This window comes from Mustela lutreola, chromosome 10, assembly GCF_030435805.1.
Source record: "Mustela lutreola isolate mMusLut2 chromosome 10, mMusLut2.pri, whole genome shotgun sequence".
NCBI classification, from domain to species: Eukaryota; Metazoa; Chordata; class Mammalia; order Carnivora; family Mustelidae; genus Mustela; species Mustela lutreola.
The window spans coordinates 49540161-49567647 of NC_081299.1; the positions used below are offsets into that span (position 1 = coordinate 49540161).

The 27487-nt window shown below is 42.1% G+C and overlaps 1 protein-coding gene and 1 long non-coding RNA gene across 4 annotated transcripts in view; both read left to right on the plus strand.

Annotated features, from left to right (window-relative positions):
* NFIA (nuclear factor I A) overlaps positions 1 to 27487 on the plus strand; it is a 566515-nt gene that overhangs the window by 160874 nt on the left and 378154 nt on the right. The gene's annotated exons all lie outside the window — the stretch shown is intronic.
* LOC131810373 (uncharacterized) lies at positions 9699 to 10663 on the plus strand. Its single transcript, XR_009345561.1, has 2 exons — positions 9699 to 9777; positions 10593 to 10663. It is a non-coding gene; the product is annotated as an uncharacterized LOC131810373 (long non-coding RNA).

Sequence of the window (27487 nt, forward strand, 5' to 3'; positions counted from 1 at the left end):
CTGTAGTCTGCCCTCTAAAATCTGCACAGTATTTTCTTGCAGTTTTAATGTTTATTTCTTAATGACTAATGGGCATCTTTCATATAATTTTTTAATATCCTCTTCTGTGAAGTGCCAATTCAGGTCCATGTGTCAGGTTCGTCATTTTCTTTTTTAAATTATAGGATTTGGGGTTTTGTTGGTTTTTTTTTTTAAGATTTTATTTATTTATTTTAGAGAGAGAGTGATCAGGGTGAAAGGGAGAGACAGAGAGAGATAGAGAGAGATAATCCCAAGCAGACTCCCCACGGAGCACAGAGCCTTACACAGGGCTTGATCTCAGGACCCTGAGATCATGAACTGAACCAAAATCAAGAGTCTAACGCTTAACCAACTCAGTCGCCCAGGCACCCCTATAAGAGTTATTTTTATCTATTCTAGACACAGTCTTTATGAGTTATAAAGACCTTCTGTTATAAACATTTTCTCCTAGTAAGGTCCTCCTTTCCACTCTCCCAGTGGTATACTCAGAGGAAAAGAAATTCTTAATTTTACGTCACCTTTTATGTCAACATTTCTCTTTAAAGGCTGTGCTTTATTTTGTCCACTCTAAGAAACATTTCCCCATCTTAAGATTGTAAAGGCATGCTATATTATTTTCTAGAGACTTCATTGTTTTATCTCTCACTTTTAGAGCCACAGCTACCTGGAATTTATTCATTTGTTTATTTCTTTCTTTGGAGTCTGCTGTGATGCGGTAAATCATCTCATTCTTTCTGAAAGGATGGCCAACTGACCCAGTACTGAAAAGGACTCCGCTGAAGCATTGTCTTTCTCTTGAATCAGATGGCCATGTATGTTCAGGTTCCTGGGATCCCTATTTTGTCTTTTTATTCAGGTGGCAATGCAGTCTTCCCATCCCGTGGAGCAAACCCTCCCACTATTCCTCTTCATCAAGGGTCTTCGCTGTTCCTGGCCGTTTCCGTTAACATGTGCATTTAGAATAATCTTTTCAAGTTCCATTTAAAAAGTTCTGTTGGGAGGGCTCCTGGGTGGCTCTGTGGGTTAGGGCCTCTGTCTTCACCTCAAGTCATGGTCTCAGGGTCCTGGGATCGAGCACCGCATCAGGCTCTCTGCTCAGCAGGGAGCCTGCTTCCCCCTCTCCCTCTGCCTGCTTCTCTGCCTACTTGTGAGCCCTCTCTCTCTCTGTCAAATAAATTTTTAAAAATCTTTAAAAAAAATTCTGTTGGGATTTTAAATGAGAAGACATCTACGCATTCTATAGATCATTTTGGAGAGAAACAACATATTTATAAAAGTGTATTGTCCAATTACATACATGGTATCTCCTTCCTTTTGTTGATGCAACTTTTACACAATATTATTATTTTCTTGAGGTTTATTTCTGAATATTTGAAATTTTTAGTATTATTAAAAAGAACACATTTTTAAATTTCATTTTACAATTGAAGCTGGTATACAGAAATGCTATGTTTTTGTATATTGATTTTGTATCTTGTGATCTGCTAGGCTCATTTGTTAATTTTAATAATGCATACATATTTTGGATTTCACATACCTAATGACATCATATACAAGTAATAGTTTATTTCTTCCCTTCTAATCCTTATACATTTTATTTCTTTTGCTGCCCTGCTACACTAGCTAGGATCAGTGCAATATTGAATGGAATAGAAGACTAATGATAGTAGTCATCGCATTCTCTGCCCAATCACAAAACTTTAAATATTTTATCATTAAGTATAATGTTTGCTGTTGGGTTTTGGTAGCTACCCTTTTCCTGATTAAGGAAATTCTGTTGTATTCCTAGCTTACTAGGTTTTTTTCTTGAATCATAAATGGATGTTGAATTTTATCAGACACTTTTTCTGCATGTATTTAGATGACCACATATTTTGCCTCTTTTATTCAGTGAATGCAGTATATTTGTTGAGTTTCCAATAGCAAATCAACCTTGAATTCCTGGAATAAACCCAAATTGATAATGATTTATTATCCTTTCATTTACTGCTGAAATTTCTTGTTAATCTTTTTATTAGAAGTTTTATAGCTATGTTCATAAGAGATATTGGTATATGATTTTTTTTCTCTTAACCTGTCCTCAGTATTTGGTATTAAGGTAATGACTTTATAAATCAAATAGAGTAATAATCCCCTTTTTCTATTCTATGGAAGAGTCTGGAAGATCAGCAATATTCCTTCTTCAACAGATAGGTAGAATTTGCTAGGAAAGCCACATCACTCTAGATTTTCTTTGTAAAAAAAGGTTTTTAAGTATGGATTCAATTTCTCTAATAATTATTATCAAGCTATTCATACTTTCTCTTTCTACGTTTATCCATTTTGGTAAGTTGCATTTTTTAGGAATTTGTCTTTCATCCAAATTCTCAAATGTATTTTCATGAAGTTCTTCATACTCCTTTAACTCAATTTTTCAAAGTATGTATTGTCTATTAACATGTCTCTTTCTCATTTGTGACACATATTATTTGTGTTTTCCATTTCCTTTTTTTCCTCAATCAGCTTCATGAAGGACTTATCGATTTAATTAAACTTTCCAAAATAACTTTTGGATTTGCTCATTCTTTCTACTCTATGTATGTTTCTTTTTTCACTTGTTTCTGCTCTTGCCGTTATTGTTTCCTACCTTCTCTTTAATTTGAGTTTACTTTTCTGCTTTATCTCTAAATTATTGCAATAGATAATCAGCTCATTGATTTTCAGTTTTTCTTCTTTTCTAATATATGCATATGAAACCAGAGGTTTCCCTCTCAGCATTAGCTGAATCCCACAAGACTTCATACATATTTTTCATTAATATTTAGTTTAAATTATATTCTAATTCCCATTGTCATTTCTTCTTTGAACTAGGAGACTAAAAAACTATGTTTATTAATTTCCAGGTATTGGTAGTTTTCAACTTATCTTTTTGTTATTGATTTATAGCTTAATTGCATGGAGAAAATTTTTTTTTTAAGTTTTTGATATTTTCTTTATGGCCTAGAATTTTGCATGTGTTTGGAAAAAATTTATATTTTGCCATTATTTGTTGTCTATTATATATATATTTATATAATATATAGAATTTCCCATTAATATGAGTTAGTCTATTTCATCTTTAAGTTTTGTCAATTCTTGCTTTATATATTTTTATGCCTATTATTAGGAACATAGGCATTTCCTGTGAATCAAATCTTTTATCAAGGTGAAGTGTCTTCATGTCTAGTAATTTTTATAAGCATTATAAAATATGTAGCTATAACATTTTATGTTTGGTTAGGGCTTATGTATAATTTTTTTTCTCCTTTCAACTTTTCTGTATTTTTACGCTTAGGTACATCTTTCACAAATGTGTTAAACTTAGTAATTTTAAAGTTTATGTCTTGTAATTCCTATTTCTGGAATCTCTGTGGGTCTGTTTCTGTTGCCTATTGGTTTTGTTAGTTTCCATTCCTGTCATCTTATCTCCTCATATGCCTACTTATTTTCTTTTATTACATAATAGTCATTGTAATTGAGCATTTGTTTATGGAATTAATCTGTGGCCTAGGATGACATTATCTTCCCCACAGAGGATTTACATTTATCTCTGCCTTCAAGCCGTAATCACTTCAATCCAATTTAAAGACTATTCAAAACTAGTCTTCATCCCTGCTGGGCCTCTCTATTTCTGGTTCACTTACACTTCCGATTGCCAGTCTCTCTCTGCCTGGGCCCACCTCTTAGCTCCTCTCTCTAGAATGGCAAAGTCCCCTAGTGGGAAGGTAAGCCCAAATGCTGAGCTTTCTTCTTGGGCCTCACTCTCCTGTAGATCCTACCCAGGTCATTCTTCACTACCTTGTCAGTTCTCTAGTGCCTTAAAGCAGATACTGTGCTCAGCAAGACAATCAGTTCAAATTCGCTTGTCCACCATTACTAGTTAGACATACCAGTCTGTTCTACTTGCTTTGATAAAGCTGGGAGGATATAGGCAGTCATAATTTATATCATGTAAATATACATGGCCTCATAATGAATTACATATTTTCTTGTAATGCTTTATTATGATTGTTTTCTTATTATAAAAGTTATACATTCCCACTGGCAAAAATTTAGAAAATAAAAACATGAATGGGGTGCCTGGGTGGCTCAGTGTGTTAAAGCCTCTGCCTTCAGCTCAGGTCATGATCCCAGGGTCCTGGAATAGAGCCCCACATCCGGCTCTCTGCTCAGCAGGGAGCCTGCTTCCCTTCCTCTCTCTCTGGCTGCCTATCTGCCTGCCTGTGATCTCTGTCTGTCAAATAAATAAATAAAATCTTTTAAAAAAGAAAAGAAAAGAAAAACATGAAAAGGAAAAAATAAAAATCACTTATAAGTTTACCATTCTGAAATACATTTCCTTCTTATTTTCTTCCTATGCATATATACATTTTTAACAAAAATAAGATCACACTGCTTATTTCATAATAAAATTTATTCATTTAATATATCACAATATCTTGATAGAATTATGGCATTCTAATATACATATAATAATTCATTTGAACAATCCTGTATAAGTATATATCAAAATTTTTCTAATTATTCATCATTATTATAAATATATACCATAATTCATTTGAACAATTCTTTAAAAGTATATATCAAATTTTTTTCTAATTATTCATTATTATAAAACCACAACCACAAACCTTATTTTGTCACGTATTTGAACAGTTTATGATTATTTCCATAGGATAAATTCCTACAAGTGGAGTTACTGTTCAAAAGATAGAAAGCATTACATGTAATCCCAAGTTGTCCTCCAGAAGAGCATTCTCAATGTACACTTCTACCAACAGTGTTGGCAATCAATATTGTTCAATTCCGACAATTAGATTAGAACTTCTGAGAAATTATTTCCTTACCAGCATAGGTGAGATCTGTCATTTTAAAGCTTTTTTTTTTTTTTTAAGATTATTTATTTATTTATTTATTTGACAGAGATCACAAGTAGGCAGAGAGAGAGGAGGAAGCAGGCTCCCTGCTGAGCAGACAGCCTGATGTGAGGCTCAATCCCAGGACCCTGGGATCATGACCCTAGCCAAAGGCAGAGGCTTTAACCTACTGAGCCACCCAGGCGCCCCTAAAGCATTTTTAAAAGGATTCTAAATGTTCTCCATCCTGTCTTTGCTATCATTTTGACTTCGATTTCTTCTTTGATATGTAGAATAAGCCACCTGCTTGGGGATTGGAGGGATTTAAGAGCTTAGCATTGGAAACCAACCATTTTTAGGGGGGGGTGAGAGGGCTATGCAAAAGTTTACTGAGAATCACCAGGAATGACAACTGACTACCAGCCCACCTGTGGCCAAAGTAGGGCTCCTCCTTCTGGTGGGTACTCACATACTCTCCAATAAAAAGCAGACAAACTAAATGAGTAAAATCTTATTTTCGGTAACTCAGAAATTAATATAATACCTAAGCAACACTCTAAAATACAGAAACTTTTGTTTGAACCCCGCTGTACTAGCAGAGCAAAGTCCAAACTGCTTAACAAAGCTTTTTGAGGTCTGACCCCTGCGCACCTCTCCTGTTTAGATGTTCTCCTCCACCTCACAGGTTAACAGATAATAGTAATGACCTCCTTTCAATTCCCAGATAGATCCCTATAGTGGATATAGTGTCCTTTGCATGGAATGCCCTTCTACTCTTCACTATCAACTCATCCTTCAAAATTCAGCTCAGGAGTCAGTCACCTCCAGCAGAAAATTCCCCATGACTCCCACAGCCTGGTACAGGAGCCACTCCTATCTCCCAGTACTCTCTATAATTCATCTCTACCACTCTACATGGCACTCCTCTGCTTACTAGTCAGTGTCACCCGCTACATTAAGAACTCATGGTGTCAGGGACTCTGTCTTATTTCACCTCATAACCCTGAGCACTACACCTGGGAAAATGCTCATTAAATTATTTTTTTCCCCCAAAGACATTCTTCCATTCATTTCCCCAAGTCCAGGAATTTCATTTTCTTTATTAAAGAAAATCAGGGGCACCTGGGTGGCTCAGTGGATTAAGCATCTGGCTTTGGCTCAGGTCACGATCTCAGGGTCCTGGGATCGAGCCCCATGTCCAGTTTCCCACTCAGCGTAAAGATTTCTTGTCACTCTCCCTATGCCCCTCCGTCCCCCACCCCCGCTCGTGCTCTCTCTCCCTCTCTTTCTCCCTCAAAAAAAAAAAAAAAAAAAGAGAGAAAGAAAGAAAGAAAATCAACCTACAAATCTTATTCCGATTAAGATAATAGTGGGATGTAGTTGCAAAACATTCTAAAATGATAAAACTCAGGGGCGCCTGGGTGGCTCAGTGGGTTAAAGCCTCTGCCTTTGGCTCAGGTCATGATCCCAGGGTCCTGGGATCCAGCCCGGGGGCATCGCATGGCATGACTCTCTGCTCAGCAGGGAGCCTGCTTCCCCCCCTCTCTCTGCCTGCCTCTCTGCCTATTTGTGATTTCTGGCTGTCAAATAAATAAATAAAATCTAAAAAAGAAACCATATTCTTTTTAAAAAATAATAATAAAATGATAAAAATCAGAGGAATATAAAAAATCAAAAGCCAAGTCCTTTACTTATATAGCAAAGGAACTGAATTTCAGGGAGCTGAAACGACTTGTTCAAGGTCATACTGCAACTCCAAACTAGAATGAGAATACCAGTCTTCTGATGTCTAGATAAATATGCTTCCCACTGAATTAAGGATCTTAGGAGCAGTAGCCCAGAGGAGATAATGTTTAGCCACAGAAAGGAATCTCTGTTGGTAGGATGTTCAAATGCTATGGCCTCCCATACTAGGAAAGTTGTTGGCATCTCTAATCCTATGCTGGGTATGTCTACCCAAACCAAGGAAAGGGAAACTCTGTAATATTAACATGGAGAAAAAAGATTATGATTCATTGTATATTCTGTAAATAGGATTTTGTTCATACTTTACATCCTTATTAAGGTGTGGAAACTTAATCTTAGTTTTTTTGAAGACAGAGAAGTAGAAACACTAAGCTACACATGCTTTTCAAACTAGGTGTTGATGTGATCAAAACCGTGTTTCAAAACTGAGTTACAGTTCTTGGCTTATGTACTGTTAAAGAACTGCCTCAGCAGATAATCTTTTTCTGAAGATTATCATGGCATAAGCTGATAAGTTCAAATCAACAAAGATATCTACCTGCCAACTCTCTCTATAATTCCAATTATGTAATTTTAGTATTTTTCTAAATATTATTAGCGTGGAGGGCAAGAAATGTTGTATTATGGGGGCACCTGGGTGGTTCAGTCGGTTAATTGCTTGCCTTCCGCTCAGGTCATGATCCTAAGGTCCTGGACTGGAGCCCCACACTGGGTTCCCTGCTCAGCAGGGAACCTGCTGCTCCTTCTCTCTCTGCTGTTCCCCCTGCTTGTGTGCTCTCTTGCTCTCTCTCTCTCTATCTCTGTAAAAGAAAAGAAATACTGTATTACTAAGGTCCCAGCTTGGCCCAGGGAACAGTATAGTGGTAAATAGGATGGGCTCTAGAGCCAGACTGCCTTGAGTATGGACCAGCTGCTTTCAAATAACTAAACAAAATGCTTAGCATCTCTGTACCTGGGTTTTTCATCTGGACAATGGAGACGTCCATCTATGTTTCAGTTGGCTGTGTTAAGGGTTAAATGAGATAATACTTTGTAAAGTGCTTAGAACAATGCAAGGCAGGAGCTATGGCTTGGAGTTAGTTATTGTAGTGGGGGTTCTAAAAATAAATGTTAAGTTAAAAGTAATCAACGGACCCATCTGGAAATGGAAGTTAACCACTCATGCTCCAAAATGCAAAGCTCCTGTTACTGAAACAACTGAAAAATATAATATATCCCCCACCACTGACTCCCTATGATATTATGCCACATGAGGCCCATGAAGGAAAACTTGATGAAATACAGACATTTAAATGTTATCACGTAACTATCCATAAATTCTGGATTTCCACAAAGCAGTTCTTTCGCATCATAATTAAGGGTTTGAAAGTCAAATGATTTAAGTGCTAGTTTTAATTACCGCTTGGTGAACTTTTAGTGTGTTAGAATTGTCACAACTTTCCTTAAGGATTACTCTGAAGCCAGGCAATACAGTGGGAAATTATTAACTCCTACTTTGGTACAGCAATTATCTGCATTACAAGGTTTATGCAATTAGCTGTTTAAGATGTCATTATATTTTGCCATCTGGTACACAGGAGTTTATGCATATGAACAGGCCGTGTTGAAGTGATTTTCACTATATGACTTGTTCTCAACCCAAGTCATCTCTCTAATGAGGGGAAGTTACCGTGCACCGTACATTAGCGGCAGGTGCACACTATCAAGCTTCATTTTCATTGAAGACCTTCATTTTTCCATTTTAAAGTATTCTGCACAAGTGCTGGAAAATTAATTAGTCGTTTGCAATTGAACAACGCCTGCAGACATGTTCCTTCGCAGTTAGAGGGGGGCATGGGTTCAGTTGGGGGCCACTCCTGCTCCTCACAAGGATGGTTGCAAGGAACCCTCGTTAGGTAACAAGAGCTAGGGCGTGAGCCACTGCGGTAGCCCGCCTCTGGCCAAGAAGGAAAGGTGGCCTCGCTGCAGGGCCCTCTGCGCCATGCGGGGTCAGCACCCACGACCACCACCACACGCGCGCGCGCGCTCTTTCCCCACAGGGGAAGCGTGACGGGAAAGGGGGCGCCGCGGCGTGTCCCCGAGATCGCAGCTTTACCCCCGGGGAGACGGCGTCCCGGCGCGGGCTGCTACCGCGGCTCTCCGGGAGCGCGGGTCCCCGACCCAAGCGCATTAAAACGGCGCCCTCTGGTGTCCGCTAGCGGCCTCTGGGTAAAAAGGAACGCGTTTAGGGGCCGGATCAACTTTTCACCCCACTCACATGCTGAAAAGTCCAACTCGAAAAAGTGTCCTGCAGTTGCGCGGACGTGCTGCGCGCAAACTCCGCAGCTGAACGAAGCTGGGGTGCGGATAGGGATCAGTACCCTCCCCGGGCACCGGGACAGAGTCCCGGGGCGCGCGGAGAGCCCGCGGCGACCGCGCCCCCCAGGCCGGGGTGCCGGGCTCCCCCCGGCGGCACCCGCCGCTGGACTAGCATGGAGGGTGAGCGGGACCCCACTCTCCGGAGGCAGGAAAGAGAGAAACCCCACCGCGGGACTGCAGTGGATGCGGGCGTCCCGACTCTGCCCCGCACCTGCCCCTCGGCCGCGGCCGGCGGAGCTCCCGCAAGTAGGGGGCCTGCGAGAAGGGCAGGGGCGTGAAGGCCGTTCACAGCGTCTCCCCGCCCGCTGCCTGCCGTCGAGGCTCTTCTGGCTGGTTCCGTCCAAATCGCGCAGAGGCCGAGGCCTCCCGGGAAGGCTGGCGGACCCCGCGCCGGCACCTAAGCCCAGACGGCCCGCGCTGCGGCAGAAATGCGGAACTGACAGCGAGCGAGGCCCGCTGCTGACTTTGGGGGAGTTAGGAGTCGCCAGGGGCGAGTAATGTGGCTCTCGGGGTCCCTGAGAAACGTTCTTCCCCACCCCCCCCATTGTGCCCACACACACACACACATTGCTACCATCCCCTGCCCCCTACCCAACACACACCCACAGCGCGCACGGGTTTCCTCTCTCCCAGCCCGTGTACGGGTAAGAGCCTAGTTTCAGCTCCAGAGGGTGTGGAGGGAAAGGACCTTCTGACCGCCGGGAAGTGTGTGTTTGTTAGAGCTGAGCCAGGAAGTTAGCCTCCTTAAGACTTTTGTTTGGGGACTCTGACTGCAGAGGTAACTTTTTTCTTTTATATTGGGGCCAGAGGGTGACAGGCAGGGGACAACGGGACCGACGGACAGACAGACGGAGGGAGGAGAATTTGGCTGAACCTGCTCTTTTTGCCCTATTTCTGCACCAGCCTTTGTTGCGGGGGACGGGAGCGAGAAAGCAGTGAGGACAGTTTGGATGCCTTATAAGCAACCAACAGATATTTCCCCCATAGACAACAATTTGCAAAGCACTGAACCAGGGGCCAGCAGTTATTGAGAATGAAAATAGGAATTTTAAAGGTGATTAGAGAGAGCAAAATTCAAAAAAAGGGGGTAAATTGGTTTGACCAAATATTCAAATGGTGCAGCCAGGCTGGGTTTACAAATAAAAGGCGAGTAAAAGTTGACTTGCCTAGTCTCAGAATTTCTGTACCTGGGTTTCCCGGCAAGTGAATCTTAGGTTAGAGGAGTGTGTGTGTGTGTAGGCACAGGACAGGAAAGAGATACTTAATAAAGTTTGAGATGATGGTACCAAGAAAAAGAGGCAATCATTCCTGTTGGTAAGGAAAGTTGGACAAGTAAATTGAAGCCAGATTGAGAAGGCTGAAGGGCTGGAAGTTGAGTGAATAAAGTAGGAAAAATGTCCTTTCAAACCAGGCTGGACTAGGTCTAAATTTCATCTGTCCTCGCCTTTTCTAATTATGAGTCTCTGCTCCCTTCTGTGAAATGGGAGAATTGTGCTGCAGTGGTTTGTGAGGAGTGGGTCAAATAAGACAATGTCCTTGGCCTAAATACATTCACTGTTACTATAACCCCTTTTTCTCTTTCAAATTTTTCAGAATTGCTCCCATGATCTCTACACTTCTTCAGGGCATCTTCAAAGTTTCTTCAAATAAACATGTGGCTATGCTCCTCTTGTCTATATTCAGACCTGTTGATTCCAGACACTCAGGAGACCATGCTATACCACTGTCTTTTGTAGTATCTAAGTTCTTTGGAAATACTGTTTTTTACTCCAGGCTTCTAGTAATTGCCTTTCTGAGCAAGTATCCCATCAGATTGGGCCACCTAATGCCAATAATATGTAACATCGGCTTATTAAACTCTCACCAATTGCTTTCACAGAAAACTCAGTCCCCTATGATCAGGAGCAATAGTTCAGCTTCTCAAACAAACCCCTACACCTGTCTGTTGTAAAGAGCCACTCAATTTTATTAAATACATGCTTTCTCAGAGCTAAGCCTACACAGAACAACCTCTGACCTACAACTGACTTGGGAAGATACTCATATTCAGAAGTCCTAATAATACTGGGACTGGGGAAGGTAAACACTAATGAGTTTCAAAGTGACTGATAGATTGAACCTGCCCTTTCATTACAAAAAAAAAAAAAAAAAAAAAAAAAAAGCCCTGGGTTGCTCACTGTTGGGAGAAGGATACCAAAAAGAAGTAGCTAACATCTGTAGATACACACCCATACACAAACTGGGGCTGACCGATATGTGTTTCTGTGACATAGCAGCATAACTCCACCTCAGAGAATAAAATGGGTGTCTCAAGTATAATGCAGTCTCTTATAAATGTGTGTAGGTGTGATTGTGCAAAATTAGTCCATAAGCCATAGTTCTCACCTTTCCTAAAGTCTTTTCTCAATTCATTCATTTATATAACTATAGCTACAGATGATGAAATGAGTAACATTAAAATTCCAGGATGGGGACACCTGGGTGGCTTAGTTGGTTAAGCGTGGATTCTTGATTTCAGCTCAGGTCATGATCTCGGGACACGAGATTAAGTCCCATTTCAGGCTCCATGCCCAGCAGGGAGTCTGCTTATGATTCTCTCTCTCCTTCTCCCTCTGTTCCTCCCCACCTCACACTTCTGCCCTCTCTCTCTCTCTGTCAAATAAAGAAATATATATATATTTTTAATCTGGGATGAAGATAGTAATTTCAGAAAGAAATATTTCAGCTCAACATTTGTGCTAGTGTATATGTTCTTCGAACTTTATTATAATAGCATGGAGGCATGGCTCTAGGGAGTGGAAAAGAGAAGTTTCTACCCTAAAGCTTAAAATATAAACTTTAATATCTGTTAGCACCTAGAACACTATGGAGCATGTAAAGTACATTCCACAAATATGTATTGGTTTCAACAGGTTTTTCTTCTTACCTAATTAACAACTGGTCCCCAGAAGCTGACAATCCAAAGCCATCTGACCTTGAATTTGGTACCTTTATACTGTTGGTTACACAGGGGGGTTTTCCTGCCGAAGAATCTCTTGCCATGTCTGTTTCAAAATGAAAATATATTATATTATTAGAAACAATGTAAAGAAGCTGAAGGTGAAATGCTGTTAAATTCTGAGGTCCTGATAATGCATCAGCAAGCAGGGGCATCATGGCTGGATGCAGAAGGAAAGAGAAGAAAGTGGGATGCACATGTTTACATCCAATGCCCCAACCCAAAGCACTTTATCATTTAACTCTCAAGCCTTTTGTATGTTTAGTTATTTTGAGGTGTGAAAGGGAGTTGTTCTAGGGAGGAATGATGGTTTGATTTGGTACTTAGGTAGGTAAGAAGAAAGGGGACTAATGAGTAATTACCACACAATGGAAAAACAAAAGTAATGAAAGGACTATAATTCTCCTCCCTAAACAATCCAGCCCTTTCATCATAAAATGTTGCTACTGCATGGACACAAACCAGCAAAAATATATAATGTACAAAATACTTACTGTAAATAAATTTTATAGCCAAATCAACAAAGCACTATCTCCCAAGGCCAAATGCCAGGATTAGGCAATAACCACATTATACCAAACTTCTCAGTGTAATAGTGTTTGTTGTAATGAGATTTGGTTGATTCAGTCATATTTATTTATTTAATATTATTCATATTTATAAAAGTATGCATAAAATGTATTTATAAAAATCAGCTCATTTTTTCGCTTCTTCCATCATACCCCTGCCCCCTTTCCCCACCATCAGTGTTTCCTTAGGAAATATTATCATACTTTACCATTACTAAGGCTCTAAACTCCATTTACTATACCTGCAATGCAACAAAAACACCCAGGTGTCCACTTCTCCTGCCTGATCCTCCTGAATAACTTTTTAAAGTACCCTTAAAAAGCTACTTGGGACCATTCTAAGTCGTGGTACAGCAGAAGGTATCTAGAAGTGTAGTCAGAAGATCTGGGCTCAATTGACTCCATCACTTCTCTTTGAAGTGGATCAAGGTTTCCTATTCTGTGATGAGAGAACTTGAAGTCTTACTTCACAGAGGTATTGTGAGAATTACATGAGACCTCACATGTAAGATTATTTAATATAATAACCACGCACATTGGAGCTGCTTAGTAAATTCATGTTAAAGGCAGATTCTGAAATGTCTGAAACAAGATTTTTTTTTTTTAAGTTATCTCTATGCCTATCATGGGGTTTGAACTCATGACCCAGAGATCAAGAGTCACATGCTCTACAGGTGCCCATGGAATAGGAAATTTTTTTAAGTAGAAAAAATAAAATGAACCTACTTTGCTTTATATCCTCATGTCTTTATTTTCTCATCTTTAAATTGGGTATAATGGTTGTGTAAGACTAATGAATCACAAACCTGTACCCCTGAAATGAATAATACATTATATGTTAATTTTTTTAAAAGGGGGGGATATGGGGATAATGGGGAACCTGGGTGGCTCAGTCAGTTAAGCCTCAGCCTTTGGTTCAGGTCATGATCCCGGGGTCCTGGTATCAAGTCCCACAAGAGGCTCCCTGCTCAGCAGAGTCTGCTTCTCCCTCTGCACCCCCTTTTGCCCCCACCCTCATGCTTGCACACCCTCTCTCTTCCAGAAATAAAATCTTTAAAAAAAGTAAACAAAATAAATGCAGATAATGTATAAATGAGGAACTAGTAAGTGGTAATAGTAAGTAATCCACAAATAGGTTATTATTTCTCTGTGAGAAGGTGATTAGCTAGAGAGTAGTTATTAAAACCTCCACTAACCCATCCTTCTCTCCTAATCAGACACTCAAGCCTCTGTGTTTCTCTTTATCTTCTTCTAAGGCCCTAATCGTGAAGGAACAGAAAGCAGCTGGCCAAAGTCTTGCATGTTAGATTTCTTAGGATAAAGACCGTTTTTTCATATTGGAAATAGATGAAAACTCCCTACAAGGCACCTATAGTTTCTCACCTACATTTTGTCATTTAATTCTCACTAGGACCCCCCCCCCAGAAAGATACATCCTCCCCCACCCTGTTGAAAGTAGAGCATTTCTATGAAAGCTTTTCTAAGTGGCAATTATCACTATAGTCTATGGGAAAATGTTAGTGCTCCCAAACCAGAAAATAAGCTCTCCTAGGCTTTTCTGATACCTTACTGCACATCTTGGTATGGGATGCACCAAAAAAATCAGAAAGTGCAGATGCTCACAGACAGTTCAAAGCGTTGAGGGCTTGAAGCTGAGATGTTGAATGTAATTCTGGGGGCAGGAGCTTGGCCGGGTTAGTCTGGCTGCGGGGAAGGGTGAGGGCTGGGCGGGGGGGGAGGGGGGGGGTACCTCTGTAATCACCAGGAGCAACACAAACATTGATTGCTATTTTTGCTTTTCCTAAAAGCAAGAGTCCTATTCCATTTCTTTCTATTTTCGAAAACAGGTACCAAGCTAGGTCTTTCATAAAAGCTAAGTGGCTGACTCAAACTTCCGAAAGCGAAAGATGCCTGTACCACTATTTCTCTTTTAAAGGAGGAGGACACTGAGGCTCAGAAAGATGAAGTAGCTTGCCCAAGGCCACAGGCTACTCTCCTCAAAGAAACACTGCCGGCCATGTGGCTAGCCTAGAGGAGGTACTTCTTTGGTACTGGGATAATCCAGTCCCTGTATTGCCCACTCCCCAAAAGTTCATTCTCAGCGCCCTCTGCACGCTTGCTGTTGCCTACTGACCCATAACTCTGGAGTGCAGAGAGATGGCTCTGGGTTAAACAGGCTCTGCTTGGAGGGGCCCCAGTCCTTGGCAGGCGGCTCCCTTCTCCCCTCCTGCTACCTGGAGCTTGCCTGTAGGTGGCGCCCTCATTCGCTCAGGGGAACTTGGAGAACGTGGACACGGGTCACCAGCTGCCTCCCCTAAAGGCCAATTAAAACAGTCCCTTGGCTAGAGCTCTGTAAAGGAACCTTGGCAATGTGGCCGTGCCCCCCTGCCCGGTCCCTCCTCTTCTCCCCACCTCTCCGCCCTCCCCCACTCGGGGCTGGCGCGCCGAGCAAGCAGTTAGCCTGCGCTTCCTCCGAGGTAGGGCTCAGGCGCCGGATCTCTAAGCGCTCTAGGCCGAGCCAGCCACCCCTGGTTGGTGCTTGGATGCCGGGGGCCTTGGGCCTGCCCCCTCCGCTCCCTTCCCGCACCCCCTTAGGCCGGCAGCTGGAGTGAGGGTGGAGGGATGGGGGAGAGTGTGACCCCATGAGTGCTGGGCGGGGCGGGGCAGCTTTAAAAACTTCTGAAAGGCCTCGTTCAAAGACTCAAAGAACAGAACTTGGGCCGGAAGGCGGTTTCCTCGGAGGGGCCTAAAAGGGGGCGGGGGTGCACCTGCAGGGCCAAGAGCGCTCCTGCCTAGGAAGGGGGGGTCCGGTTGCCCGCGAGCCCTGAAGCCCCCGCCCCTCCCTCGCCGCCTGGCTTCGGCCTCCTCCTCTCCAAAGCTCACGCCTCCTCGGTGGGGGGAGCCTGGGGCCCCACCCGGGACCCTTCGCTTTCATCCTCCCTACGGGAAGGCAGGACGGCGGGGTCGGGGTGGGGGGATTTCTTTGGCCCGCATACTCCGCAGGGTCTTCCTTCCCTAGGAAACCGAGATTTCGCAGCAAAATTGAATTCCCGGATTTTAATTCCAATCCAGCCGGGTAGAAGGCTGAGCAAGTGGGCAAAGCGGGGGGAAAGAACGTTCCCATTTTACATCCCATCCAACCCCCCCCCCATAAAAATCACTGGGGAGGATGAAAAGGAAGGGAGAGCAGGAGGAGTGCCCGCATGGAGGGGGGGGGGGCGCGTGGAGGGGGTGACAAGGGTCGCGTGACAGCGGCGGGTCAGACAGTGAGTGGCCCCGGTAGAGTCGGGAGTCGCTGCTGTCGCTTTGCGCCCTGGTTGTGCCATCTGGGGGCAGATGAGGAGGCGCCGCCGGACCGCTCCTGGCCAGGGCCTCTCCACCGCAGACGGAGAGCGGACGCCCGCTCTCGCCCGGCCAAGAGAGACGGACTAAGGGGATTTTCATTAGTACCGCATTATGGGGAATATCACCCTCCAAAGTCCTTCCTGTAGAGGCTCTTGAATGAATTAGGTAAATGATTTCTCCATTCGTAGCCTCTGAGGAAGACATTTTCTCAGAACTTTTGAAACTGAGCGCTTTAAGTTCTGTGTCCCTCTAGGAGGGTTTCCACTACCTGCAGACTCATCTGAAGAGCACTGCCCAGTGAGTCAGTGAGGACACGAGGGGAGAGGTAGAGATGGAATCGCATGAAGCTGCGCGATTTAGTTAAGTTAGAAGAATAGCTACCGAAAATAGAGTAGCTAAAAAATAATCTACAGCAAGTTTATTCTTGTCCTCGGAGTCGTCTTCCTTGATCTGAGAAAATAAAAACAGGAGAATTGGGTGATGGTGGTGTTTTTCCAATTACCATTTATTACACTTTCTCAAAGAACTTGAAATAATTAGTTTGGTGAATTTTAAGAACAATAGCGGCTGTCATTACAAGCAGCAAAGATGTAGCGAACAGAACGATAGATTCCCGAAGAGTTTAGTTGCAACATTAACTCTCCAATTTAGTGTCTACGTTATTTTAATAAAAATTAGGATGAGGTTTTTATTAACTCCCTTCAGGAGGTAGGGAACACTGAGAAGGAAAGAGACCGAAGGAAAAATAGAGCAATGGAAACAAAAAGAGAGGCAAGATTAACTGTAACAGTCTGGCGTTCAATGAGTCCCCAGTCGGAGCCCCAACGTACTGCACATTTCTGGTAGCATAAAACTTTATCCGGAATATTGGTGGGCCTTGTCCCTAAGCACTTCTTAAGAAAGGACAGATGTAAACAAGATGTTTTCCCTTTTGTGAAGGTCTAGCACTTTGCTTCATTAAGTAGCCCTAACGGAAAAGGGGGTCCACCCGCTCTCGCTGGGCTGCTTTAAAATCTGCAGGTGTGCACAACATCCCCAACCAACGCTCAGCATCCCCGGCGCTGGAGGTGGGACCTGCTGGTCCAGGAAAACAGAGGACCCGCGTGTGTGCAGTGTATCCTGAGTACCCTGCCCTGGCATTTCAGCGAGCAAGGACTAGCATGTCCAAACTATCCTCCTGATGTTAGCAAAGTTAAGGGATCCGGTTTCCTACAAACTTGGCCACTTTGCCCCCAACACTCTTCCTTGACAGGATGAAAGCAACATTTTTATCCCTTAAGGCTAAAATGTAGCCTTTAAAACACTCCCAGTACAGGGTTGAAAGCATGTCAAGGGCTCAAAGGCAAGCTTGTGTTGCACACAGGGCAAGTGCAACTTTATCATGGTAAACAGCAAGAAACTTTGTAAAAGTTAGAGTGGCCATTCAAAGAGATAGTTTGAGAAGGTGCCGCAAAACTGCCAGGGGACGGAGAGAGGACGGGAAATACTTGGGGGACGCATGTGTGTTCCCAAAGACATGGTAGTTGAGACTTGGTGCACTGTTTTTAGATGTTTTAAAGTTTATGGAAAGCAGTCTTTATCCTTACCCTCATGAAGCTGGAAGGCTATACTTTCCCAGCAAAAGAGTCTGTGATTCCCGCTCCCCCACCCAGAGTTTTAGGGTCCAAGACCTCTTTTACAAGCTCTAAGAAATCAGAAAACTAACATACTGCAATTTTTCTCTTGAGTTCATTATACAAAACACACACACACAAAAAAAAACTTCAGCTTAAAATAATTAAGGTGGTGATTTCTCAGAAACTCCAGCAAAAGTTTCTGGAGATGAGAGTCATGTTAGGCCTGTTCCTTAGCAGTGGGGTGAGGGTTCAGACAGCAATTTTGGCACAAACACACAACTTCACCTGCAAGGACGCCCACACTCTCCCCGCACACCACCCCCCCAAAGGCTGCTGGCTAAAGAATGAGACCTGATGCACTTCAAGTGTGTAAGGAGCAAGGCTTTTCCCACATGCACAAAACATGGTCCAGACACACACCAACAAAATACAAAAGGGGAGACCTAACTTTGGCTGTTAAGGGGAAAGGCCACCGGAAAAGAAAATCTGGGGACTTCCAGAAAGCAGTGAAAAGAGCCTTGGAGGTCTACAACCTGTCCGCTTCAGAGGCAGCCACTACATTCCACCAGCCTCACAGCCCCACAGTGATCAGGGCTGCGGTTCAAAAGTTGGAAACTGTGGTTTTTAATTGGGGCTGGGTCCCGCCTTTCCCCCCTTCCTCTTCAGCGGTTCCTCTCCGTAAGCGGATTTGCTTTTCCATGCATCGCTGGCAAGTCACTTTTAGGAAACCTTGCCTCTGCAAAACCTTTTAAACGTGGTGGTAATATATTGCAGTCTTATTAAGTCTCCTCCAGAAGTGTGTGAAAAGGGCTCTGTTTTCCTGAAAGATGCAGGAGCTCGACTATCTGACCAAGGGCTCAGACCGGCCCAGGGAAGGTTTGGACTGACTCCACTCCACACTCACGTGAAAGCAGTGGTTTTTGTTTTGGGTTTTGTTGTTTAGTCTGGGCTTAGTTTTTTCAACGCCTAGGAGATTTTAAAATCACACAATACTCCCCCTGAAAGGAAAACAAAACAAAACAAAACAAAACAAAACACATTGAACTTGTTCCCTTCATTACAAGACACCCTAGACGGCCGTCTGAGAGAAGGAGCGGCTGAGTTGGAGGAACCACGAATTAATGTGGAGAACTAGGCCCTCAGGGCCAAGTTCCCAGAGCAAGAAGACACTGAGGGGAGGGGACAAAAGTTTCTCACAGGTCGCCACGAGGGAAGGGGACCAATGCAGAGAGCCCCTTCTAAAGTTCAGTTGTGCTGGGCATCTGATCTTCCTTCCAGGACAACTCGTCCGAGAGCCCCGCGGGTTTCGGCTCCCACCACGAAAGTAAGGGTCGCTTCTGCCGCGTCGTCCCCTCCTTCTCCTAGGGCTGTGCCAGGCAAGCTGCCGTGAAGGGGAGCGCCGCGGGGCAGCTCCCGGGCCAGAGGGCGGCGCCCGGCCACTGCGCGCCCCAGCCTTCTCCGGCGGCCTCACGGTCATGACCTTGCCGGGCAGTTCCTCGCCTCCCGCTTGGTCTCTTTACCTGCCCTCGCCCCAATCTCTCTCCAGGCCTGGAGTGGGGGATCCCCGTCGTCCTAGTTGGTGGTGATGGAGGGTACAGTTTGATTTACTTACTCTCAATTTCCCCAGTACCTGTAGAACTGGCAAAGTCAGCGGTCTTGTGGGGACTGACTGTGATCAGTGAAGTCGTCCCCCGGACAGTCTTGGAAAGTCTGCGAGGCCAGGCGCCACGGCTTCTGGATGGTAAATTGGTAAATTGCGGAGGGCGGGGAGGAAAGAAACTCGCCAGATTTCTCACCTTTGGCACCCGAAATTTTTGAAAGTGTAGGTACCTTGAGTTTCCTCTTGGGCACCTTACAGAGACTCTGTAGAAGAAGGGAGATGCGCTTGTGCTAACGATGGCGGGGAGGGGGGCGGCGGGAGTCTTCCCCTGCCAAAGTGTCATTCTGCCCCCACAAAGAGAAGGAAGAAGGACAAGCAGGTGGAGTAGAAGGCAGCGCGCCCTCTTTTACTGATGTATTTATTTAGGATATTGTGTTAATCAAATTGACCAAGTGTATCTCGAGCACTCATGCTAGCACTCGGAACAAATCAACTTTTCTTTCGCCGCTCTCAGTAAGACGCTTTCTGTCTCAAGTTGAATTTAACCCCCCGGTGCCTGCAGACCTCGAAACGTGGTACCAGACGCCACCCCGGGCATCCCAGGCCCGTCGGCCTGGTGTCTTCGCTAGCCGGGTAGAATGGTTAGTGCACCTGGGCTTCAGGTGCCAGTGAAGGAAAGAAGTGGGACATTGCTTTCCAACAAGCAGGGAACTAAGCCTGCCAGCACCTATCTTGTTCTGGAAAAACACCTAATCTCCATTTCCTCTATAAAGCTTAACTGCAGCTTGCTTCCAATCCCAAATTGCAAACACTGAGTGGAATTGCTCCCTTAAGCATTCCAAGCCTATGACCCTTCTTAAAGCCTTGTTCAAGTCTGCACTCTGGGGGTCATTAAGAGAGGAGAGAAATTCAGGATGTTGCTTTTCCTCTTTAAACTAATAATGACACAAAGGGAACACACCAGAGATCTGGGATTGTTTTGATTTCATAATTCAATGACAGAGGCTAGGCCTAAGGTAACAAGTTGTGTACAAAAAGAGTATCACAACAGAAACAGTCAGGAAGCCCTGGAAACTTCTCTCCAAAGGGGGAAAGATAAGGGGGGGGGGGGGACTTGGCTTCCTCCCACCGTCAGAGTCAAAACACACACCAGTAAGTATGCACTCAACATATAGAGCCAATATTATATATTTGCATTGTTCTGGTCAAGTGGAGAATTCTCCAGTTTCACAACTACTGTATGTATGGGAATGGAGTTTGGGTAGGGAATGTTCTGGCCTATTCTTAATAATAATAAAGACTGCTGAGCTCCTTGCTTTAAGCTGACATAAAAGCCAGATAAAATAAAGTGCTTAGAAGCCTTAGTTGAAATCCAGGAGCAGCTCAAAGATTCCTCTATTATATCTGACCTTGCTTTCCCTGTGTTTACATTGGAGTCATAATAACCTCTAACATTTATTGAGCTGTTTGTTACATGTGCCATGCTCTGTTCCAAGCACTTTAATATGATAACTCATTTAATCCTGACAACAGCCCTATGAATTAGTTGCTGGTATAATCCCCATTTTAGAAATGTGGGAAACTGAGGCACAACTAAAGCAAGTAATTTGTCTGATTACTCTGCTAGTGCATGTCAAAAGGAGCTGGTGGCTTGGCTCTAGCACCCACACTCTTCACTACTCACTACAGAGATAAAGCAGGGGGGTGGGGAGCTGTCAAACAGTGGCCCCAGCCTGTCCCTGCTTGGAACTGTTTTCTGAAAAAGTTGATAGGGAGTAATTAATCCTATTAATTCAGTCCATCTAGACAGCCAATCGGGTACAGAAGAACTCTTATGCCCCAAAAAAGTTATGTTCTCTGAATTATCCAAATGATTAAATACATCTCATATTAGACTACAAATAAATAAGAATACTGAAAATTGTTCCAATCCAAAAACACTTTTGGCTGACATTTCCTCTCCCCCCCCCATATGTAATTACAGGATTACATTGCCATTCTTGAAGAGCATTCATTATACTACATATACTTCAGAGTTGGGACAATAGCAGCTCTTAATATAGACACAATCTTTATTGTTAAGGACTCAGGCATACTAGACTTATCACTTTCATCACCGCCAATTTCAACAGATGCCACCTGAAGAATGTGACCTCTTTTTCTCTCTTCATTACTATGTCCCCCACCCATCATCATTCTTTCCTACGTAGAATCATGGAGTGTCCATGGGGGGTAGGGACATAAAACAAAAAACACAACACTTAGAAAGCATATGATTTGCTGCCTGTGATTTTACAAGAGAGAAAAGAAGGCCATAGGAAAAGTGACTTGCCCATCCTCACACACTATTGTGTCTGGGACCCAGGACTCCTAGGTCCCAGCTCCGTCCTCTTCTCTCAAACTAAATTGACTTCTACAGCTCATAAAGGTATTTAGATCAAGAGCACACTTTAAAAAAAAAAAAAAAGTTTTAACAACCCTTTTTTGACCCAAGATATATAAAGAAGGAGCTGTCCTACGCCTTTCTTCCTTTCAGATGTGCTCCTGGAATGTCTTCACCAGATGTTTACCCAAGAAATTACAGTCGCTGAGTCTTCAACATGTGCATGCATTTTAAAAGCAGCATTTTAGATCAGAACCCAGTTAATGATTTTCTTTTCTTTCTTTTATGAAAAAGGGAATTTTAGTTTTGCCTGCAAGTGCTCCGAGTCTTTACAGAGTCTGCGTTAACGTCACTCACTTTCACTCTGGGACGTGCTAGTCTCACAGTCTAGTTTTGTTCAGACTTTATTTTGCTACAAGCTGCGTTACAAGCCACTTGTCCACGCTGCAAAAGGTGGGGGTAGCGGGTTGGGGTGACGGGCCCTTTTGCTCTCCCCCCCCCCTCCTCCTATACCGAAGCAATCTGGAATCGGTCCACTTGGCTCTGTGCGCGCGCGCATACAGACGCGCGCGCGCGCACACACACACACACACGTGTGCCATGCATGTGTGGGGCCTATGGATCTGTGTATACGCGCGTTTGTGATTTAAAGTGACAGGACCAAGAGCTGGACTGGAGCAGTGAATTATTTTGCGTGATAAATCAACTTGATTGTCTCCACACTGTACTTCCATTATTCACCCGAGTGCTCGGTGGTTACGGCGGACGTGCACTGCGGCAAAAATGTCCTCGGAGCCGCTAATTTTGTGGCCACTGCGGCGGCTGCGGCGGCGGCGCGGGGGCGCGAGCACGGATTGATTTTTCAAGATCACGTCTCCTTCAGTGCAACTCGCCAAATCGAATCGAGTTGACTGCAGAAGCCTCACTGGATGCATGTGGATTGGGTTTTGTACCGGAGATTTTTCAAATACTTATTTTTTTCTTTTGGAGGGAGGAGCCGAGCTGTAGTTGGTTCAGGAAGGGAGATATACCTATTCTGCTTTATTTTCCTTTCACGCTCTAAAAAAGAAAGAAAGAAAGAAAGAAAGAAAGAAAGAAAGAGAGAGAGAGAGAAAGAAAGAAAGAAAGAAAGACAGACTATCACCGCTTCCTCAGTACTGGGGAGGCCAAACCTTAGCAGTCAGGGAGAGGATGCTTTAAATTGTCTTTTTCGCCTCTATCCTTCCCTCCTTCGCCCACATCCTCCTCCCGTCAGCTCTGCGACAGCCAGCAAGGGAGAAAAATGGTCATAGGCTCTTGTACGGGTCATTTGTTCTCACTCTCGCTTGCTTCTTTCTTGGACAACTAGTTACCAATTTTTTTTTCTTTTTACAACCTGATCGTTTTTATCTGGATTCAATTTTTTTAAAAATGTATCCAGAATATATTTCATCTGTCTTCTGCTTAGACACCAAGCGATCCAGCGGCTGAACAGCAACTTGGGGTGGGAGTGTGGACAATCTCGTTACCAGATCTGTAGAGATCACCTGGGGCAGACACAACCCAGTGGTTACACTATTTTTTTTTTTTTTTGAGGGATACAGCTAATTACCAAATTGATTACCCGATGTGTATTGCTGCCTTCGAGTTTTACAAAAGCAGATCCAGAATTTCACTTTCACCTTTTTATTATTGTATAGCTCTTCTCCATAGCCAAGCATATGGATTATACCAGACTGATAATTTACATTTAAAATAGGGGATTCCAAAGACTTAGGAGAAAAAGGTCTCACTTTGTTTGCAAGATAAAACCTGAGAGTTTGTTTGAGAGGGTGGGAAAACTTTTCCCAGCCTAAAGGAGAAACTGACATATTTATCCTCAATTTTTACTTCTTCTGAAGCTGCCTTCAAAGCTGTAGTGGTATTTGCCAAATTGGAAAGATAATTGCAATGTCCATGTGTGAGTAATGACACAGTGTTGCATAATAATAATTTAAGCAACTTTGTCTATGGTGATGTAACTTTCCTGAAGTTTGGTTGTAACCTTAAAGGGTTCAAGTGCAGAGTTGATTGCAAATGAGTAGCTGTCCTGAAGAAAGTGAGTTTAATACAGCAACACCCCCCACCCCCGTCCTGGTGTGTGTGGGTGGAGGTTCTGTACTTCCTATCTTTATCTGCAATCCCAACCTGTAGGTTCCAGGGGTATGGTGGGAAAGGACCCCATTTTCCTTGGAGACACCGAGAAGAAAGAGGCCAAGCCCATGACTTGACTTTACCTGATAGTGCCTGCCTGAATTGTCCATGATATGAAAGAATATTCCTGTTCAAGGCAAATTAAAAAGGCAGATGCAGCAGTGCAGTGAAAATCCAGCTCAGTTCAATGTGAACATATAACAAAGTTGAAATACAGCTTTTTAATGAGCACGTCTGCATAGTAAAAATTAGTGCAAATGAATTCAAAACCAACTACCCCATTTGCTCCAATGTTTAAAACATACTAAGCTGGTCATGTGTTTGAGTTGCCTTTTCACAGCCCATGATGTGTACACAGTGTACAATTTCCACATTATAATGACTTGGGAGATAGAGGGGTATTTTAATTCAGTCATTAGAGTAGAGACAAATGAAAGTATTTTAACATCCAGCTCCATAGAACAGCGGCCTACCAACTCAGAGGAAACCCACACTTTCGCTGGCATCAACACCTCCACTGTCTGTTTTTCTTAAAGACCCAGATTCCAGGGCCTCTCAATTGGGCATAAATCTGATTTACAAGTATAAAAGTGATATACCAAAATGTATTAATTCACATGTGAACATACTAAAACTAACAAAGACTGTTGGCCCTTAGGCAGGGCTTTGAACTTGGAAATGCTCCCCTAAGATTATCTGAATTAATACTTTTTGTAATATCTTCTATATAACTATGAATTGCCACATGGAAAGACCTATTTGGGCAGGAGAGTTAGCTTTTTAAAAACTTTTGTGGTATTAAAGTTTTTTTTAAGGGGAAAAATTAACAACTAAGCTTTCTTATTATGGGAAATGTTTAGTAAAACTGATCATGTGTTGTTCCTTTAGAACTAAAGTGAACAGGCATTTCATTTGATGATACTAAGAAATATCTGAATACTATAAACATTAGTTATGGTGTTTTCTTAACTGATCATGTTTTTATTTTTAAAGTACCACAACATATGATAGTAAAACACTTCAGATTTTCTCATATTGGGATTGTTCTATCAGTGAAATTTTTTTTTTTAATTTTCAATTGAAGATTGTGATGTTGAACTTTTATATCATAACCTGTGAAAATGGAGAGATTTTTTTTTTTTTCCTTTTTGGCACTTCAAAGTTAATACAATTCTTTTATCAGCAGTCTACGGAAGCCTATTATTACTGTACCTAGCATACTCTATAAGACAAACAGTACATAATGTTACACATTTTTTTAAAAAAATTAAATCAACAGACGAGCAAATTGAAACAACTGGAGTGATCAAGTAACAATATCAAAATAAGACACTTGTAAAACTATGGATTTGAGTCATTATTTATATTCAAATTTACAAAAGAAAAAAAGAAAAGGGATGAGTTTTTATAAGCTTTTCAGTAGCTTTCCAATTAGGAACATTTCACTCAGGAAATATGGACGCATGTATCATTGTTTTCTACTAAGAAAAATTCTCACCTGGTCATACTCCCCCAAAAAAAATTTTTAAAGAAGCATTTTATATGACAACTGATACTGACACTGATACTGTGATGAGTCTTTCAATTTTCTGTAACATAAAATTCAGTTGTCTTCTCAAATTTTGACTTTGAGAAACAAAATTGAACACTAATGGCTATATTTTTAAAGACACTTTGAAGCAAGTTTCATATATATATTATATTTTCAAAATTAACTCAAATATTATACTGTCCCATAAGGATACAGGATTTCTTGCATCTAATGTTCAAATAGAGACTTTCCAAAGATAGTCCTACTAATATAAGGCATTGGATTTGGAAGGAGAGCAGTGAAGTAGGATGTGCCTCAATATTTGGTATAACATAATATGTTTTGTGTTTTTACTGACCTGGAGAAGGCTATTCTGCCCTGGTTTCTGGCATATAAGGTAACCCAGCCTTGCCTAGAGTCACTTGCCTCTTTGAAGACCAGATCATCACTTACTTTTCCTGCATCCCCAGAAGCTGATACAGTGCTTGGCTATGGGGACATTCAGTAAATGTTTTCCAGACTTGAATTTACTTGATCAATTTTTTTCTTAATTTTTAATAGTAAGTGTAACTTTTGGAACTGAATAGGACTAGTAGAAATCCTTTGGCAGAGGACCAGTTGGTAAAATTGTGTTTCTATCTGCTATCTCATGACAAATTAAAATATGTTTGATTTATTGTCTACTTTATAGCTCTTGGGAGGACTATGAAACTCAGAGGAATAATGTTAAAACCAGAAACACTTACCATTCTTTGGCTTCTTTCTTGAAAAAGCACTCATTTTTTCAATATACCCAAAACACATACGAAGCACTGCACAAACTTTAGTTTTTCAGCTCTCAGCCTAGCCCTGCTTGTAACCAACTGGCCATTGCAAGCACCCTTGACAAATTAAACCACTCTTTATAATTGGTTCTCCTTGCTCTCATTTTGGTTTTTTCTCCTTGGTAAAAACAAAGTAAAAACTATGCCAAAATGCCAAAAATTATTCGAGATAAATGTCATTCTTTCCAACACTATTTTACTGAACAGGGCATTAATAGTTGAATAAATCTTAATATCGGCAAACAAGGTATTATTTTTGCATATTAAAACTTTGGAGTATTTTTCCAAATAATTAATTTCTGTACTCATATGATTTAAGAAATTAATTCTTCACTTCACCCATTAAAAATAATGTCCTTGAGGGATCATTCATTGTTTTCATAGGTATATAATCTGCTGACCCAACACAACTCATTACTTTCATAGTAAAGAAAATGAGAGGTATATAAAAAAACAAAAAAGCATCACTGTGTAATTTTGATTTTGTAATACTACATTATTTATCTAAAGAATATTATAAAAGCCAGAACTAGATTATTTGCATCCCAGTTAAGGAAAAACTTCACTTAATCAAATACAAATTTTTAAGTTTTCTCATATAAGATAGCATATTAATATGTGATATTTGATTTTTTACCATTGTAGATAAAGGGATAATGATCTCCTTTCAAAACTTTTTAAAATTACCTTAACTTCATGGTCTTAAAATATTAGTTGGCAAACTAATGACCTGGAGGTATTAATATACCACCAACCATGGTAAGTAGTTTCCCCAGTTCAGGGAAAATAGTGACTGAATATTTTTTTATTGTAAAGAGAAGTATAGTATAGTATTATTCTCCAAGATGAAATAATGTAGATCTAACTATCTTTTCTTCTGGGTTAGCTTCTGGGACATCTTGACTAATTTTCCCCACTTTCAAAGCAAAAGGGAAAAATGAGACAATGGAGTAAAGAAAAGATAGAGAGCTTGCCTTGAACCTATATAATTCATTCTCCACACTCTTGTCAGAGTAATTTTTTTTTTTTAATCAAACTCATCTTGTACCACCTTCTTTAAGCCTTTCAATGGCTCCCCATTGGTGTCAGGATAAAGTCTAAAATCTGAAAGTTGGTCACCAGGCCTAGAACGTTCCCAACCCATATTTCCACCTTCAGCTTCATCTTACTCTACTGGCTTATTTCTTCTTTCAACCACCACCCCAGCTGTCCTCCTCCCCTTCTGACTCCTCCCCCCATTACTCTTCATTATCTTTGAGGGGGAAGAAAAACCTGCTCTGGCATTCAAACAACTTTTTCCAAATGAATGAATGAAGACATAAATGGAAGAACCTGCACACCAAAGGAAATACACAGAATTATAGACCTTTAGAATTTCAAAGACCTTGGATACCAATCACTTTCAAAGATAGCATTTTTCAGATGAGGAAACTGAGAGTGGTCCTGATAA